Here is an 18,063-nt window from a genome sequence, read left to right on the forward strand (position 1 = left end):
TATACTGAATTAGGCACCTATACTCCCTATACAATATCTGGGGAAACAAGGGCACCTAAGAATGCAATCCACAAAAGTGAATAGATAGATGAGTAATCTACCACATCCTGGCTGAGTTCCCTAACCATTGGGATGAATATTATGAGGCAGTCCTTCTTCCTCCCCCGTCCCTTTTCCCCTGCTGTTTTGTGTGTAGTTCAGCAAGTTAGGACCACACTTAGTGGTCATTGATCCACTTATCTTTATGTGACTTGAGGATCATGCTGGGACTTCAGTGAGAGATAGACATCCAGAGGTGCATGCCTAGGGGACTTTTACAACAGAAATGTAGGTGCCTGAAGGACTAAATGGCACAAGTAGGGAGGAGTTTAGATTGCAATAGTACATAAATCTGCAACATATATGCCTCTAACCTTTTGTGCATCTAGACCTTTGGGCTCAATTCTATTTTGGTTAAACACCACCAGTCACTTAAATTCAATGGAGTTTCTTGGTTATAATTACAGCGAGTCCTCGAGTTGCGAACGGTTGACTTACGATCGTTCGCAGTTACGACCAAAAATGTCATAAATGGCGGACCCCGAGTTACAAAAACGATCTGCGCTTATGAACAATGCAGTTGCGTGTAACTCAATGGGGTCCAACTTATGAACAAACCGAGTTACGACCAATTGCTTGGTCCATATCCGGTAAGTCAGAGACAGGCTGTAATGGCAGAATTTGACTTCTTGCTACACTTCACTTTTTAGCATGGGATACATGACATATAAATATAGATCTTTCCCAGTTCTAAATTGTGTTGTTCTTTGGCCCAGTCTTTTCTCTTCTTCTCACCTTGGGCGGTCATTAGTGAATCAAGGGTATATATGCTACAAGATGAGACAGGTTATATTTTACAGCTCTGTGTGACTGCATATGGTTCAAGGCTATGAAAAATCTGTCCTTTAGTATTAATTTATGAACATGTTTGCTTTTCTTATTGAATAAGATGTGGAAGGCTGCTATATCTATAGGGAGCTAAAAAAAAGATTTAGGCAGCATTCCCACTTTTATGGTTTAAAAGATGTTCATGTCTTTTATAAAAACAGTGTTTCAAGATTTTATAGTTTGATGATAGAAATTACTCTAGGCTGAAATGTAACTTGACATGAAAGATTTCAGCCTAGAGTAAATTGATAGGAGCAATTTTGAAAACAACAACAACAACAACAACAACAACAACAACACACTTGCACATTTCTAAGTTACGTGTGAGTAGGCAAAAACAATAATGTATCATTTGGGGAAGGAAAGGAAGCTATGAGACCTATCTATATCATGTCAAGAGTACATTTCTTTCTTCAACTGAAACTTTGCAGTTTAAATTGTGAATGGCCATTGCCTTTGGATATCTGTGGGATGAAAGTAATAACAATGAAATGTACTGATGTACAGATATACTTTCCATATAAATGTGGCTAATTTTATTCCACTAAAATTTTACAGGGACTTTTAGTATGCAGACAAATAGTGACCCTATGTGGCAATTGGGTTGATAAATATAAACTCTAATAGCTTCATTCTGCCAAAAACAAATTAGAAGTGCTCGTCTCTGATCAAGTCTGAATTCATTCAGTGTTTTGGCAGGCTGGAATTGTTAAATACTGCTTATTCCATATGTTCATTTGATAAATATCTCAGGAAGGTACCTAACAGAAATCTCAGGTGTAATTCTTTTCATCCATAAAATAAATATGTAACCTAAGTAGAACTTAAAGCATGATTTTCTATCCTTTGTGTGTGGGCACCTCGTAAGTAAATTTCATTGTAGGTCTTGATTTTGGAATTGGATTTCTCTTTTGGACAGAAGTCTGCAATCAACTTATTTTACTGTTAAGACTTAATTGAATTTAAATTAGGAGAGACAGTTTTGTTGGTTTGTTTTCATTCCCTCGATTTGTTTAAAATAAAAATGTGGAAACCTAACAAAGAGCTCCACGATGCTGCCACTGATTTCAATGGGAGCAGAAGGAAGGTCCAGAATCTGCATGCATGTTAAATGATCTGTAAATTAAGGCCCGGTTCTCACAACGAAATCTATGTGAGGAATTTTCCCTGGCACCTTGAAAAAACATATTGATTTCTGTGGAAGCACATGACAGGCCTGCCCTGACTTTGAAGAACAGTGCCAAATGTAATCACTTAAAACTAAACAACATTGTCAGAGAAGAAACAACTCTTTTCCTATTTTAGCAATTCAGGTAATATTCTACAATTTTTAATGAATTATCATTAACAATTATCATTTAAATTTCTATTTCCAAAAATAAGTCATTGGTGAAGAAATTATGGTAGTATATTTTTTTCCAGTGCTTTTATTATTATTTTACACCATTACAATCTCTCAGCTTCCTCTAAAGGTAATTTTTTTTTCAGCTGCTGGTAATGACCAGTTTTCAGAAGCCATCATTTAATTGCATCCTTCTTGTTCATTGCTTTGCATCCACCTGGTTGTGCATGCTGCTCTGAAATGAGCCCTCTTGCTCAATGTATAATCAAAGTAGGATGATTAACAAGGGCTTCCAGTAGTTTACTGAGCTTGTATTGGGTACTTCTAAGAAAGAACAGGCTATATTCAGAAAACAATTGATGTGGTGTCCTGTTGTGCCTCATCACTAGTGAATTTATTTCTCTCTTAACTGTGCATATCATCATGTCTGTTAATTTGGGCCACCACATAAACATTCCTTTATATGCAGAGATATGTGTCAGCTTTCATCTGAACTTCATATTTTTCAGTAAAAAACAGCAGGTTTTGTGAGTTCTGATTCAGCAACCACTTTCAGTAGGGTTTAAATACACGTTTCTGTGCTTTGCTGAATTGGAGTCTTTGTTGAAATCACATTGTCTTTGAATAAACTGCTGAGAGCCACAGAAATGCTTTTGTTTCAGGGATAATCAGAGTATGGTCTGATCTACATTAGGAAATTTGGTCTGCAAAACTAATGTCACTTAAGTGTGTGAAAGAGCCACACACTTGAGTGACACACTAAAATTGACTTAAACTCCAATGTAGATGCCTCTCAATGAGCTAGCTACCAGCTCTTGGAGTGGATTACTTTTGTCAAATACCTCCCTTTGGTGGTATTTGACATAAGTAACCCTTATACTGAAGCACTCAAACAGCACAAATGCAGTGGCACTGCTATGCTGCTATAGTGGTTTATGCGTGGACAAGCTCTGTTAGCTCATTGCTTATTTTAAGGTCCCACATTCACACCAAATAAACACAAAGATTTATTGGTAGCAGGAGAATTAAAAATCACCAATCAAAATGTGTAAGAACAGCATCTCACAATGTAAGTGCCTTGAACAAAAGCACCACTCTGGACAAAAAAAAAATTCAACTCTTAAAAAAAATTACAGCTTGTATGACATTTTTACAGGCTGGTCCCCTATTTCTAAGGGCATACTATCTATTATGTTTCATTCATTGCTAAGTGTATTAGAGCCTCATTTTTTGTTTTAAATCAAACTAAAGCTGCCTGAAAGTTGGTGAGCAGAGGGTTGTTTACAGTAGAAAGTTGCTCTGCTTGAGCTCTACTAGTATAGTTCAAAGGATACAATCCCCCTATTATGCACAGTCATCTCAGTATGAAGGTGTTTTATATCAGTTTAGTGAGGCGAGTAAGCTTTATTGGTATAAAGCACTTTTATGAATATATAGCTCTTCAAGTTATGCTAGGAAAACTATTTAGGTATAAATAAAGACATGCATAGCTCCCCAGCCTAGTTCTGTAAGTACAAAGAACTACATGGAGACCAGGCTGTTAAACATTAGGAAACACTACTCTTAAGGTTACTTCTAAAACCTTAGCACAGTGCCATTGTGCACGTGTGTTATGATACGGACTCAAAAGTATGGCCTTGTGGTCAATTCCCTTGCCCACACTGTATTAATTTCCCCCAAAGTACCAAGGGAAATGGTAGTTTCTCCTTCTCTTGATGTCTCCCAAGGCCAGATACCTTTCTGATGTGTACTTTGGTCCCCAACTCCATACTGCACCCTACAGAATGACTGTGATCTGCAAGCGGGTCATAGTAGATGATCTAATAGTCTCTTCTATGCAAAACTGAATGTGGCACATTGAACAGTCTCTGATATTTTCATGTGTAATCTACTTAATCCCCAGCACTAGCACTAAGTGAGTGGGGGGAGTAACAAGGGGCACAAGTCAAACATACACAGGATTGGCCCACAGGCAGGACCTTGGTCCTGCAGGTCATAGGTGGGTCTGGCAGAGAAATCACAAGAGACTTTTGCAGCTCCTCAGTTTATTATCAAAGATGTTTGGGAGGCGGTGACCTCACAGAGTGTCCATGGCAATGGGCATGTAAGAGAATCTTCAAGGTACAGTGGTGGATCTTGCATACACTTGAATCATTGGTATGTAATTCTTAGAGACAGGTGACTCTAGTTTTCACATTGAATATAGCATTCCATTTGAACTTGATAGACATAACTTTGGGAACCTGGGGAATGTATTGTCATGTCAACTAATAGCAATGGATACTACAGGCCAAACTAAGTCTTCAGATGTTCAAAAACCAAAGAAAGAACTGAGTTCTAAAGCTGTAGGATAGTTCAGGCTATGACTCCCATCCCTGTTCTAGCCATCATAAATGATATAACATTACACATTCACTGACATCCACCCTTGATGATATCAGAAATGCTGACTCTTGTAACAAAATCATTACCAAAAAATTGGTGGCATGAAAGCATTTCATTGTAGTGCAGGGGCAATCACAATATACGCTAAATAAAAATACAGGAAAGCTAATGCATTTTGACCATGGAAAACTAGGATAGTTCTCTTTGGAAATATTTAAAATCGAGCTCTACATCTCATTTTTGTGATGTGGCCTTTCCGTACCAATCTACAAAATCCGTTCATTTGGAGGGAGCTCAAAATCTTGAGTTTAGTTCATCCTGTCAATTATCAATGGTGGAAAATTTCAGTGCATTCATCTCAAAGGCATCAGTCTTTCTGAATCTTAGGATACTTCAAAGGTTAAAAATCCAGAAATAACACTAATCCATACTATTGTTTGGTTTTGTTTTGACTCCAGGGTCATTATATTCACATTAAGACAATGTTTTTGTGATGTGGCCTTTCCGTACCAATCTACAAAATCCGTTCATTTGGAGGGAGCTCAAAATCTTGAGTTTAGTTCATCCTGTCAATTATCAATGGTGGAAAATTTCAGTGCATTCATCTCAAAGGCATCAGTCTTTCTGAATCTTAGGATACTTCAAAGGTTAAAAATCCAGAAATAACACTAATCCATACTATTGTTTGGTTTTGTTTTGACTCCAGGGTCATTATATTCACATTAAGACAATGTTATTACAACGCCAGCATAAACAATCAATTAAGGAGATAAAATGTTTACTTCTATAGTGATGAGCTTTGCAAAAATCATCTGTAAATAAACATATTAAATTGGCAAAAACAGATTATCTTTTATATTTTATAAAATAAGAACTACAAAAGAAGAGGAAACAGTTATTCAAAAACCCCAAAAGATTTGAAATAAAGCATAAATATATCTGCTGCATGTACTGTTATTATAATATAATCATTGTTCTTGCCTTGACAATTTAAGATAATTAGCATTATTACAAAATAAACATAAAGGCTACATCATGATTTTGTGCAAATGCGCAAATACTGGCATGATTTTGCGCAAATGCTTTTAATGGAAAAGTTTTTCCATTAAAAGCATTTGCGCAAAAGAGCGTCTAGATTGGCATGGATGCTTTTGCGCAAAAAGTGCTTTTGCGCAAAAGCATCCATGGCCAGTCTAGACGCGATTTTGCTCAAGAAAGCCCAGATCGCCATTTTCGACATTGGGGATTTTTTGCACAAAACAGTTCTTCCCTGTCTACACTGGCCCTCTTGCTCAAAAACATTTGCACAAATTCAAGCGGCCAGTGTAAACAGCTGGCAAGTTTTTGTTGAAAAGCAGCTGCTTTTGCGCAAAATCTTGCCAGTCTAGACACAGCCAAAGTGAATAAGTCTAATAATCCGTGTGTGTCAACACCAATTTAAAGTGCATTATATAGTGCTTATCATCAAGTAACTCTTTATATAATAAACATGCTACAATAAATTGTGATCTGCATGCATCCAAGGGTTGAAAGTCCCAAGAACTGTGTTGGGAAAATGAGAGGAATATCTACCTTTCTACCACTGTAGCAACATTCTCCACCCCAACATTCTCTTCCTGTAGTATCCCCTTTGCTTTGACCCTGATCCTGAATTTCTGCTCTGGTAGGACAGTTTCAGAATGGAGAAACCTTCTGGAATAGTGGTTTAAACTGTGGGGTGCATCTCCCCGGGAAGATATGGAGAAATATTTAGGGAGATAAGGGGAAACACCAGGTGCCTCAACCCAGCATCATGGGAGTCGTGTTTTAGCCCCACCCAAAGAGCTCAGGGAGGGAACACTATTTCCACCCCTACCTCACCTCTTTTTGTCTCGGTTGGAAGAATGAAACCACAAATTGTAAGTCAGAGGCTCCAAAAGTTTGAAAGCTGTTGCTCTAAAAGGATTATTCTAGAGTTATTAATATCTAGAATTATTACTATCTCTGCCCCCACTATTCCCATTCTGGCTCCACCTCTTCTACTGTAGTTTTCTTTGTTATGCAAACCTACCAACCTTGATTTGTGCAGAACAGAAGGTCACATATGCAAGGGTATGTAATAGCTACTTCTGTCTGACAAAAATCAGAGAATCCCAGAAATTTAAGAAACACTGTCCTTTTCATGTGTGTTCATTTTTTTAAAAATTGTATCCTTTGGTATATATGGTTGTGACTATTTTCTTCCATTATTTGATCTGAGGAAGTGGGTCTGGCCCACGAAAGCTCATCATCTAATAAACCATCTTGTTAGTCTTTAAAGTGCTACATAGTCCTGTATTTTGTTTAAGAAACACTAAGACATCTTTCCCAGAAATATATTGTTCTAAAATTTTATTCAGATACAAATAGCTGTGGTCATCTATCAGCATAAACCCAGAAGGGCCATTAATGCTGGCTCCTTACCATACCAGACCCTGCAGTAGAAAAGGCAATATGCCATGGAAACTCATAACACAATAAACCTATTAGCTCTGCATCCAAAAGTGATGCAGCCAAACAGCTCTTCCCACAGTGTAACAAACAATGCCTGATTCCCAGTCATTTTAAAAATCCTGCCCATAGGTGTATTACATCATTTTACACTCATTCACATTTGGAAGGGTGCCCTGATAGCTAAGGTTTAGAGACACAGGTCCAAATTTCTGTCCTCACACTCCATGAATCTCAATGATTTGTTTTATTGTTTTGTTTTCACAGAAAACTTAGATTCTCGAGTTTATTTCTATGAGAGGGTAAATATAATGACAGATTCTATGACAGTAGAATTCACAGAGCCCTGACTATATTGAGTGCCAAGGTGAGTCATTTTAAGTTCTTCCATGTCCACTTCCTATATTCTTTATAGAAGGACCCACTTCTATTTTAAGATGCCTGAGAGACTAAAAAATGCTCAGTCTATGTCTAAAATGCAGAGCTTTTCCAGGATACCAGAGATATCCCAGAAAAGCTCTGCTGCATCCAAGGAATGCGTCCACTTTTTCGGAACAGTTTCTAAAAAAGCAGATGCGTTCTTTTGGCATCCCTGTATTCCTTACTGTATGAGAAATAAAGGATGTTCTGAAAGAGGAGGTTTTTCCAAAATTTGGCTCTGTGTAGATGGGCAAAATTTCGGAAAAGCCTCTTCCGAAAAATAAAGGAGAAAAAGATACGCAAATTGCAATTCACAATCTGTTTATCTTTTTCCAACTTTTCTTTGTAGGGTAGACATCAGATGCATCTAGACTGCAGCTTTTTCCAGAAAAATGTCTGTTTTTCTGAAAAATATTCACTTACGATATCTACACTGCTGTTGCGTTCTTTTGAGGTTTTTCTGACATTGGTGAACCTCATTCTATGAGGAAGAACACCTTTTCTGAAAGAGCTCTTTCAGAAAAAGGCATGTGTGGACAGGGAAGAAGGAGTTTTTTTCAAAAGAAGAGGTTTCCAGGAAAAAGCACAGGTGCCCTGGCGGCCACTGTGTCCATAGTAATCACAGCTTAAATGTGTGACAGTGTCCATTCAGTGTGGATGCTATCTTTTGAAATGAGCTTGGGCAGTGTGGACACTCTCTTTTGAAATAAGTTTTTTTTGAAGATCTCTTCCAGAAAAGCTTCTTTGGAAAGAAGCCTGCAGTCTAGACGTACCTTCAGTGTCATCTCTATTATTGACTTAACATGATATCCGATTCTGACCAGGAAAAAGAGGGTAGCACCAGACAATCTCATGAAGGAACTCAGCCACTGAGGAGCAAGAATTCTACCTGATGAAATTGGATATCCTCTACTCAAGAGCCCAAGGAAATATAAAGGTCAGTAAGCAGGCAAAGATTTGTTTCTGTTTGCCTGGTGCTTGCAAACTCAAGTTGTGCACAATGCTGCTTAAAAAAAAACAACAACAAACCAAACAAAAAACAAAACAAAAACAAAAAACGAAAACAAATCCAGACAACTGAACAACTACAGCAACTGGAACCTACTAAAAAGCGTCAATACATTTTTTTATATAAAAATGTTGCTCTGTGCAACTCTGAAGGGAGGGAGAAAAGATAATGTTAAGCCGTTTTTGCATTTCCATTATTCCAGTCTATTTAGGCCCATGATATAAATTAGAGCACCATAAAGGCTGCCCTACTTTATGCCAGTGATAATGGTCCCTTAGGGGAGTTCCATCAGCTGGGAACTGGTAGAACATTCAATCCAGCCTCACATACCCTTCCAGCCCCTGGAAAACCCTATGAAAGCAGTGAGCTAAAATTAGGATTTTTAGACCCAGCTATGCTGACTTTTCACCATCTGAGAATTCTCTTAAGCAAGAGGAATTCCCAGGTGAGCAGCTTTACAGCCCATTTGCACCACTCCCACAGCACAAAGGGACAGAAGTTTAGGCAGGAATCTGGCTTACATTCTTTACCTTCTTAAAAGGAGTCTTGTTTGTTTAAACTTTATGTTCTAATTATTTCCAGGTAGGGTGTTCTTTGCCTGAAGTCAGAGATGTGATGTTCCCTTTCTCACAATCAGAGACAAATTAAAACATTTACCAGAATGTCAGAGTGAGATCAAGCAAAAATAACTTCATCTGGCTTCTGAGCCAAAGGGGAAAAGCCTTGTTACTTACAAGCTTTGCCTTCTGTTAAGACTTTCACAGCAAACAAGTGCAGGTTGAGCCTCCCAAATCCAGGACTCTGGTCCTGCAACATCTGTGGTCAGGCAAGGCCATGGATGTAGCTGGACCAAAGAGCCCCAGGAGCAGGAGCCAGTCTGGAGAATTTAGGGTCTGTGGAATCCTGGCTCGGCCAGCAGCAGGCAGGGGAACTCTGGTGTCATCAGGGCCACATGGCAGTAGGGAGCCTCTTCCCCGCCTGGGGAACCTACAGTGACAGTGGGGTCATGAAGGCAGAGAGCCCCTAGACGCAGGGCCAGTGACAGACGGAGAACTCCAGAGACCTCCCTGTAGTGGGGCTGAGATGGCCGGGCAGTCCTGACCAGGAAAACCCTGGCAGCAATGGGGCCAGGCAGTGGCCCGCAAGCTCCAGCTGGGGGACCCCAGCAGAAGGGTCAGGTGGCAGCCAGGGAGTCCCAGCTCCTGCAGGGGAGTTTCTGGTGGCAGCGGAGCTGGTCTATCAGCCCTGGCAGGGGAACCCTGGGAAACCCCAGGAAACCCCCAGTGGTGACAGGCCTGGGCCACCCCAAAGAACCCGCAGAGGCAGAGGGGGTGGTGGTGCCCAGGCAGCCTTGGCTGGGGAACCTCTGGAGCAGTGGGTGGGCAGCTAGGTGGGGAGCCTCAGCCCAGCCAGCTTTAGCGGGGCTATGGCAGGGAGGGGAGCACCAGCCTTAGGAGCCCCATAGAGACAAGTTGGCAGAGGGACAGCCAGAAGGGGAGCACTGACCTCCCCTGGTCCAGCAAACTCCCAGGTCCGGGATGACCCAGATGACCCATGGAGGTCCAATCTGTACTAATAATCTGAACTGTCTCTTCCTCCCAATGATGAGTAGGTAGTAAAAATAGTAATAGTACCCAGCCCTGAAAACGTTCCAAGTTTGAAGTTGGTGAAAATGCAATACAACTATTTTAAGTTCTCTTAAATATGCATACAGTGTGTAAAAGTCTGATCTCAGTGGTATATATATATATATATAGAGAGAGAGAGAGAGAGAGAGAGAGAGAGAGAGAGAGAGAATCAACAGAATCTATCTATCTATCTTTAATTAGCTCAGATTTAATTTAAGAAATACATTTTTTCCTTATTAAATATAGTCGTTCAGATGTATCAGGAACTTGCTGACAGATGACCACTGTGATATGTAAGTCCTTCTGAATAGACATCATTGAAAACTTCCATCTTACACAATAGTGACCTAATTTTAGTATGATTGAGGGAACTATAAAATTGATTCAAGCTATGCCTTCATCACATTTACAAAGCAAGTAAAAATTCAAGGATAGGATCTAAAATTAGGAAACTGGTAGCAGAACCAAGAACCAAAAAGATTAAGAATATGGAAAGTCTGACACCCTTCCTCCAAAAAGAGCTATTGAAATGAGCATTAGTGATCTCAAAAAAAAAAAAAAAGTAAACAAGGCCAGCATTGAGAGGTAAAGGAAACATATGCTAATAGAGATGATGAAATTTAAAATGGCCATTTAAAGTGGCCTTTTCTCTAGATTACTTACATTCATTCTAAAACATCTATATCTTGTATAGCATCAGCGTTGTAATGATATAAGAAACATTCATTTCTATTGAATTCACTCAGAACATGTCTATACTATGGAGAAGATCGACCCTCTGTAGGTTGATCTAGCATTTGATTTAGCGGGTCTGGTGTAGACCCCCAAACTGAATGCTGAAGGCAGCCCATGCCAATGTCCTATATTCTTCATTCTGTGAGGAGTGAGGGAAGCTGACAGGAATGTGTGCTCCTGTCAGCCTCCTGAAGTGTAGGTACTGTGGCGGCTCAACTTAAGGTAAACTGAATCCAGCTATGAATTTTGCATAGCTGGATGGTCTAGCTTAAGCTGACCTGCCTGGTCTAGTGTAGACCGAGGCTCAGCCCACGAAAGCTCATGATGCTATCTACATGTTTTGTTAATCTTTAAAGTGCTACCAGATTATTTGTTGTTTTTTTAAGTTTACCCCGGACCAACTAACTCGGCTATCCTCTGAAGCTTCATTATATAATGTTTCCCTCATAAATAAGCCCCAGAATCCTTTGTGCTATCTGTGGAGGTGCTCCATTGCAGCTGGCACAAAAGCTTTAAGAGCACCTATTGTGCAAACATAAACTAGAACTGGAATATAATATTGGAGGAGTAGGCTTGCTTGGCAGAACATACATAGCTAGATTAGAGCAGGTAGAAGTCTGTCTGTCTTGTGCATGATCATGGCTGTCTTCTGGTACTCCATTACACAACCAGAACTAGAGGTTACTCCAATACATCTCTTATTAAATTTCAGGAAGGGCAACTAAAAAAAAAATCCGCTAATTTTAGTGATGATAGCATTCTGACAGATGGGCACTTAGAACTATATCTGGAGCATAAAACTACAATCTGTTTTTGTTTTGCTTTTTAAAGTGAACTTATTGCTTGCAGAAGGTGACAAATCCTCTATGGATCCACATAATAAGTATGAGTATACTTATTAGCATGAGTATAAGCCCTAATCTATACTATAGGGTTATGCTGACGAAACTACCTTGTGTTGACCTAGCTGTGGAAGTTTCTTCACTTAAAATTGGCTCCTGCCAACATAATCAGTTAATCAGTTTGGTTCTCTATAACTGATTTAGTAACATCACCTCCCTGAGTAGCACAGTCATAGTCCATATAATTAAGAACATAAGAACAGCCATACTGAGTCATACCGAAGGTCCATCTAGCCCAGTATCTGTCTTCTGACAATTGTGAATGCCCCGGGGACAGTAAACAGGTAATCATCAAATGATCCATCCCCCATCTCCCATTCCCAGCTTCTGGTAAAGAAAAGGCTAGGGATATCATTCCTATCCATCCTGGCTAATAGCCACTGATGGACCTATCCTCTATGAATGTATCTAGCTCTTTTTTTTTAACCCTATTCAAGTCCTGGCCTTCATAACACACTCTAGCAAGGGGTTCCACAGTACTTTGCCTGAAGAAATACTTTCTTTTGTTTGTTTTGAAACTGCTATTTATTAATTTCATTTGATGACCCCGAGGTCTTGTGTTTTGGGAGCAAGTAAATAATATTCTCTTTCTTATTCTCTGTCCCTTTATTAATTATTTTGAAGATTCTATTTGCTTTTTTGACTGCCACTGCACGTCAGCTACGTCTACACTGGCATGATTTTCCGGAAATACTTTTAACGAAAAAGTTTTCCGTTAAAAGCATTTTCGGAAAAGAGCGTCTAGATTGGCAGGACGCTTTTCCGCAAAAGCACTTTTTGCAGGAAAGCGTCCGTGGCCAATCTAGACGTCCTTTTCCGCAAAAAAGCCCCGATCGCCATTTTTGCGATCAGGGCTCTTTTGCGGAAAAGAAATCTCTGCTGTCTACACTGGCCCTTTTGCACAAAAGTGTTTCAGAAAAAGACTTTTGCCCGAACAGGAGCAGCAAAGTATTTCCGCAAAAAGCACTGATTTCTTACAGTAGGAAGTCAGTGCTTTTGCAGAAATTCAAGCGCCCAGTGTAGACAGCTGGCAAGTTTTTCCGGGAAAGCGGCTGATTTTCCGGAAAAACTGGCCAGTCTAGACATAGCCATTGAGTATATGTTTTCAGAGAACTATCTACAATGATTCTAAGATCTCTATTTTGAGTGGTACAGCTAAATTAATCCCCATCATTTTATATATATAATTGGAATTATGTTTTCCAATATGCATTACTTTCCATTTATCAACAATAAAATTCATCTGCCATTTTGTTGCCCAATCACCTAGTTTTTTGAGGTCCTTTTGAAACTCTTCACAGTCTGCTTTGGGCCTAACTATTTTGAGCAGTTTGATATCATCTACAGATTTTTCCACCTCACTATTTACCCCTTTCTCCAGATCGTTTATAAATATGTTGGGTAGGATTGGTCCCAGTATGAATCCCTGCGGAATACCATTAGTTACTTCTCTCCATTCTGAAAACTCACCATTTATTCCTACCTTTTGTTTCTTGTAATTTAACCAGTTATCAGTCCATGAAAGGACCTTCCCTCTTATCCCATGACAGCTTATTTTGCTTAAAAGCCTTTGGTGAGGGACCTTATCAAAGGCTTTCCGGAAATCTAAGTACCCTATATCCACTCAATCCCTTTTCTCCAATAGATAGTAATAGTGTCAGTGTAGATAATGTGGTGGTTATGTTGACTATTACTGGCCCTCACGAGCTGTCCCCCAATGCCCCACACTGACAATAGAATTGCTACAAACTGTCCCGTATGCACCACTGACACAAGGAACCCAGCGTGCACATGCACAAACAATTTAATACTTTGTAGTAACTGTATGCCAACATAGTTAGTTCAACGTACTTTTGTTATGTAGCCATGGTCAAAGCAATCCAAATTCATCCATACTGCCCCACTTGTCAAACCTTTGCCCTCCCCTGAATGACTGTCTTATGGAATTGGAAAGAAGTTCAATTTCCATGCTCAGGTATTCCTTGGCTTCTTTTCTCATACTCTAAATAATGGTCCTATGTAATTACAGTTGTTTGGATTTTGACATGTGGATACTTGTACACATTCTGGACCCTGCTCTGGTCTGTGCCAGAAAGCAGCCCCATATCGCTAAGTTGGCACCTTGAGATTTCCCCTGCCTCTGTACTTCTATGCCATCTCTTCCTGAAACCAGCATAGGGTGTAGTCTCAGGACACAGCAAGAAGAATAACATTTGTCTGGGATATCCTTATACTTCAGTGTGTGTGTGTGTGTGTGTGTGTGTGTTAAAGGATCCTCAGGCTACAACCTCGAACTGAGGTATGCTCTGCTCCTTAACTCTCTGGCCTGAGTTCCTTCTTACAATGTTTTGCTAGTAGCAAACAGCAAACCCCTATGGGCACAGTTATCACATAATAAATCAACGTGTGGCATGCCACACCAATGAAATTGAATAAATGCTCCCTGAGCCATTCCCAAATCACACAGAGACCAACATATCTCCCAATGTCCAGCCTTGCACCACTAGGATATGCCATCTTGCCCTTATTAGAAGCCTGATGAGTGTAAGTTTATTACTCAGTCTTCCCTCCCTCAATTTGGAGAGAATACACACTAGTCTTTGTGAACTGAGATGAGATTTACCAAGCACTTTGACCAAAACACAGTTTAGGTAAAATATAAAATAGATTTTTTAACTACAGAAAGATAGATTTTAAGTGATTAAAAGTAGTAGGCACATCTGGCTGCCAAAGAAAATAAAAATCACACAGTCTAAATCTTAAACCCTATTAGATTAGGTAGTATTTGGATCAAGCAGTTTTTTCCTATCCCATTCGATGTTTCAGGTAGATTAGAGACTAACATGGCTACCCCACTAAGACTTTGTAAATCACTTGTTTTCAATTCCTCTGCTGGGAGTGCATCACCTTCTTAGTTTAACTAGAGATGCCAATGGCCACAAACTTACAACATATTTCAGTAACAACCACACAGCAAAATCTCATACCTTCATAAAAATTAAGAAGATCTATATTTTGATATTGTTTCAGCAGATCATGACCTTTCATTTGAGTTCTTACATTTATGGGTAGCAGGTTGCTATTTTATGGCTCTGTGTGTGTAGTTAGCTAATCAGCCATTAACATCTAGAAAGAGGAACTATTGAGGATATCTCATAAATGGAACAAGGAAGAAAATAAGATATGGAATTAACAGAATGTATAGGTGCCTCCATCACTCTCATTAATTTGCTTCTATGCTGCATTCACACACACTTCCCCATATGTTTGTTTTGCCTTTCAAGAATGTAAGTTTTTGAGGGTTAAAGGGCTAAAGTGGGAATAAACTACGCAACTACGCAATTTCAGCTGAGTCAAATGCATAGCTAAAGTCGAAATAGTTTATTTCGGCTTTTGGCGCTGTCTACACAGCAGGAAGTTGAAGGAAGAACACTCTTTCTCCAACTTCCCTTACTCCTTGTGACATGAGGATTATAGGAGTTGCAGTAAGAAATCTGCCAGCTTGACATTATGTCAAAATAAAGGCTTATAGTGTAGACATGCTCTTTGTTATTTTGGAATAATGCCACCTATTCCGAAATAACGCTACAGTGTAAATGTACACTGAGCGACTGTGTGTTTCTTAGCATTTGGAAGGCATTTAGTGCACTTCTTTCCTTTCCCTCTCTTCCTATTTCTTTGTTCTTTTACCTTTTGTAAATGTTCTTTGCTTATTAAAAATCAATTAAATATAAACTTTAAAAGAAAAAATAGTTTTCTAAACAAGGAACTTTGTTTTAAAGTGAGTAAAATAATCCTCATTTTTTATCTTTCCTTATTATATGGATGATTAGGAAAATCAAATTCCATTAAACACAGGTTTGGAGAGGAAACTCTCAAAAAAAAAGAATCCTTTCCCCATTGCTTTCTATTATTTTCTTGATCCCATGGTCATGATCCCATAAGTATAGAGAATCAAGGTGGTGTCCTTTCCTGAGAGACATAGGTTAATGGCAAAAACATTCCTAGTTCACCCAGTTATTACTTGAATATTCATTTCTGTAGAGCAGGTGTTTACAGTTATCTACATTGCAGCATTGTTTGACATTAAGCATGAAATGCCAATGATTCAATAATGTGCTTAATGCAAGTATTCTTATTTTCAGCTGAAATAAAAACCACCGTCTTGCCAGTATGTGTGCAATAAATGTTTGATATAAATGGCAATCTTGTTTACACATTTAAGTGTCACGCTTTTTTCTTCACTTAGAGCAGGTTTTTTGTAAAATAAATAAAATAAAGTTACAAACAGCTATGCTTCCCTTGAGAGAGATTTCTCCCCCATTTGAATGGTAATAAGAGGTGAAGCAAATCTTTTCTTAGCTATATGATTATTTTTCCTTGCCTTTTGAAATTGTGTTTTGCATTTGTCATTTATATACATCAGCACATAACTAATGTAGAGAGTAAATTTAGCTGGTTAGCAGTTCCTAGTAGCTTTGATTCATTACAATGTATGTACAGACTGTATATCCTTGGTATTATGCCACAGATTAAAAAAACTGAGAAAGGGATCATTTCCCTCCCCACGAGCCTTTTATATGCAAAGATAAAGGGTACATCTAGACTTCAAGCCTCTTTCAAAAGAAGCTTTTTGAAAGATACTTTCGAAAAGGACTCTTTCGAAAAAGTGAGTCTAGACTACAAGTAGATTTTTTGAAAAAGCGAGCCACTGTTTCGAAAGAGCGTCTAGACGCTCTCTTTTGAAAAAAGCAGTTTGCATTCAATAACACCTGTTTTTGAAAGAGTACTTTCATTCCTCATAAAATAAGGTTTACCGCGATCAAAAAAACCTGCAGCTTTCTTTCGATTTACTTCCAAAAGAACACGGCTGCAGTCTAGATGCATGTGAAGTTTTTTTGAAAAAAGGCTACTTTTTTCAAAAAAACCATGTAGTCTAGACACACCCAAGGTGTGCACTTAATATTAGGCATGTGTCCTCGTTGGGCTGTATTCTCAACAGTTTTACAGTGAGTGAGGCTGACTATGATTCAGTGGGTGCAATTTGTTCATTTAAAATCCACTGTTGGAAAGGTTAAGTGCTGAGCACTTCTGAAAACAATGCACACGCCAGTCATCTGAAGAAGTGGGCTTTGCCCATGAATGCTCATGATCCCATTGACATGTTTTGTTAGTCTTTAAAGTGCTACCAGACTATTTGTTGTTTTTTATGTTTATCCTGTACAGATTAACTCGGCTACCCCTTTGAAGTTTTATTACTCACTTGAACATCTTCCTTTGTATTTTCTCCAAACTACCTTTCTTAACACTGCCAAAACTGATAGCTTTTGGCTAATTCTTCTCCCCCATCATGCACAGGAGTCTGAGCTGAACAATGACTTGACCACTGATTCATAATTCCTGCTGGAATTCATTTTATGAATTATGTCAATCCAATTAGGTAACAGCTAACTGCTCAGAATTTCTATAGATAGACAAGGTGGATGAGGTATATCTGTTTATGAGAGAGACAAGCTTTAGAAGCACATAAAGCTCTTTTTCAGGCTAGGAAAGTATCACAGCTACATTCATGGTGGAAGAGATTGTTTAGGATAAATATTCAGCAAGAATGTTCAGGGACCATTGAAGGAAGAGTGCCCCATTAACACCTCTGCAAAAAATGGGGATTTTTGGGTTATAAATTGTTATAATAATCTATAAATCCAGTGTCTCTGTTCAACCTATGATTTTTAATGTCTAGCAGAGTTATGAATTCAAGCTCCCAGGCTCATATTCTACAAGTGTTGTTTTCTTTTGTGATGCCAAGAGAACTTTTTTCAGATCTGATCTCTAATATTTGTCACTACAGAACTTGTCTATGAATACAAAGATGTTGATTAGGGCTAACAGGCACTAAGAGACTAATTGACAAGTTATTAGCAGGTGATTTTCAGATAAAGGGAATTCAGATAACTGGAATTATAATATCTTTGTAACAAAATTCTAATATGAAGACCAAGAGTTATTTATATACATTGTTTGGTATAATAATTCAGAATAAGAAATATATTTGGGAAAGTCATGATTTGTTTGGGGGAAAACTCATGAACTGAAAAACAAATAAAATTTATCTCATAAACTATCCGTCATGAACATTTTTCATAGGTTCGCTTGAATCATCTGTAATAAACTGTCAACATTGCCATTATTGAGTTAAGTATTAGGCTTCTTCTCAAGTGGATGTGGGACTTGTTGTAAGGAAAGGAA

The 18,063-nt window shown here is 38.8% G+C and overlaps 1 long non-coding RNA gene across 1 annotated transcript in view; it reads left to right on the forward strand.

Moving 5' to 3' along the window:
- The first annotated feature begins 4,390 nt into the window (after nt 1–4,390).
- Nucleotides 4,391–18,063, forward strand: part of LOC112544201 (uncharacterized) — a 40,960-nt gene continuing 27,287 nt past the window's right edge. The window contains exons 1-3 of the long non-coding RNA XR_012901533.1: nt 4,391–4,426; nt 7,391–7,490; nt 8,368–8,480. This is a non-coding gene — a long non-coding RNA (uncharacterized LOC112544201). The remainder of the gene's footprint in view (nt 4,427–7,390; nt 7,491–8,367; nt 8,481–18,063) is intronic.

Source organism: Pelodiscus sinensis, chromosome 1, assembly GCF_049634645.1.
Source record: "Pelodiscus sinensis isolate JC-2024 chromosome 1, ASM4963464v1, whole genome shotgun sequence".
In the NCBI taxonomy this organism is placed as follows: Eukaryota; Metazoa; Chordata; order Testudines; family Trionychidae; genus Pelodiscus; species Pelodiscus sinensis.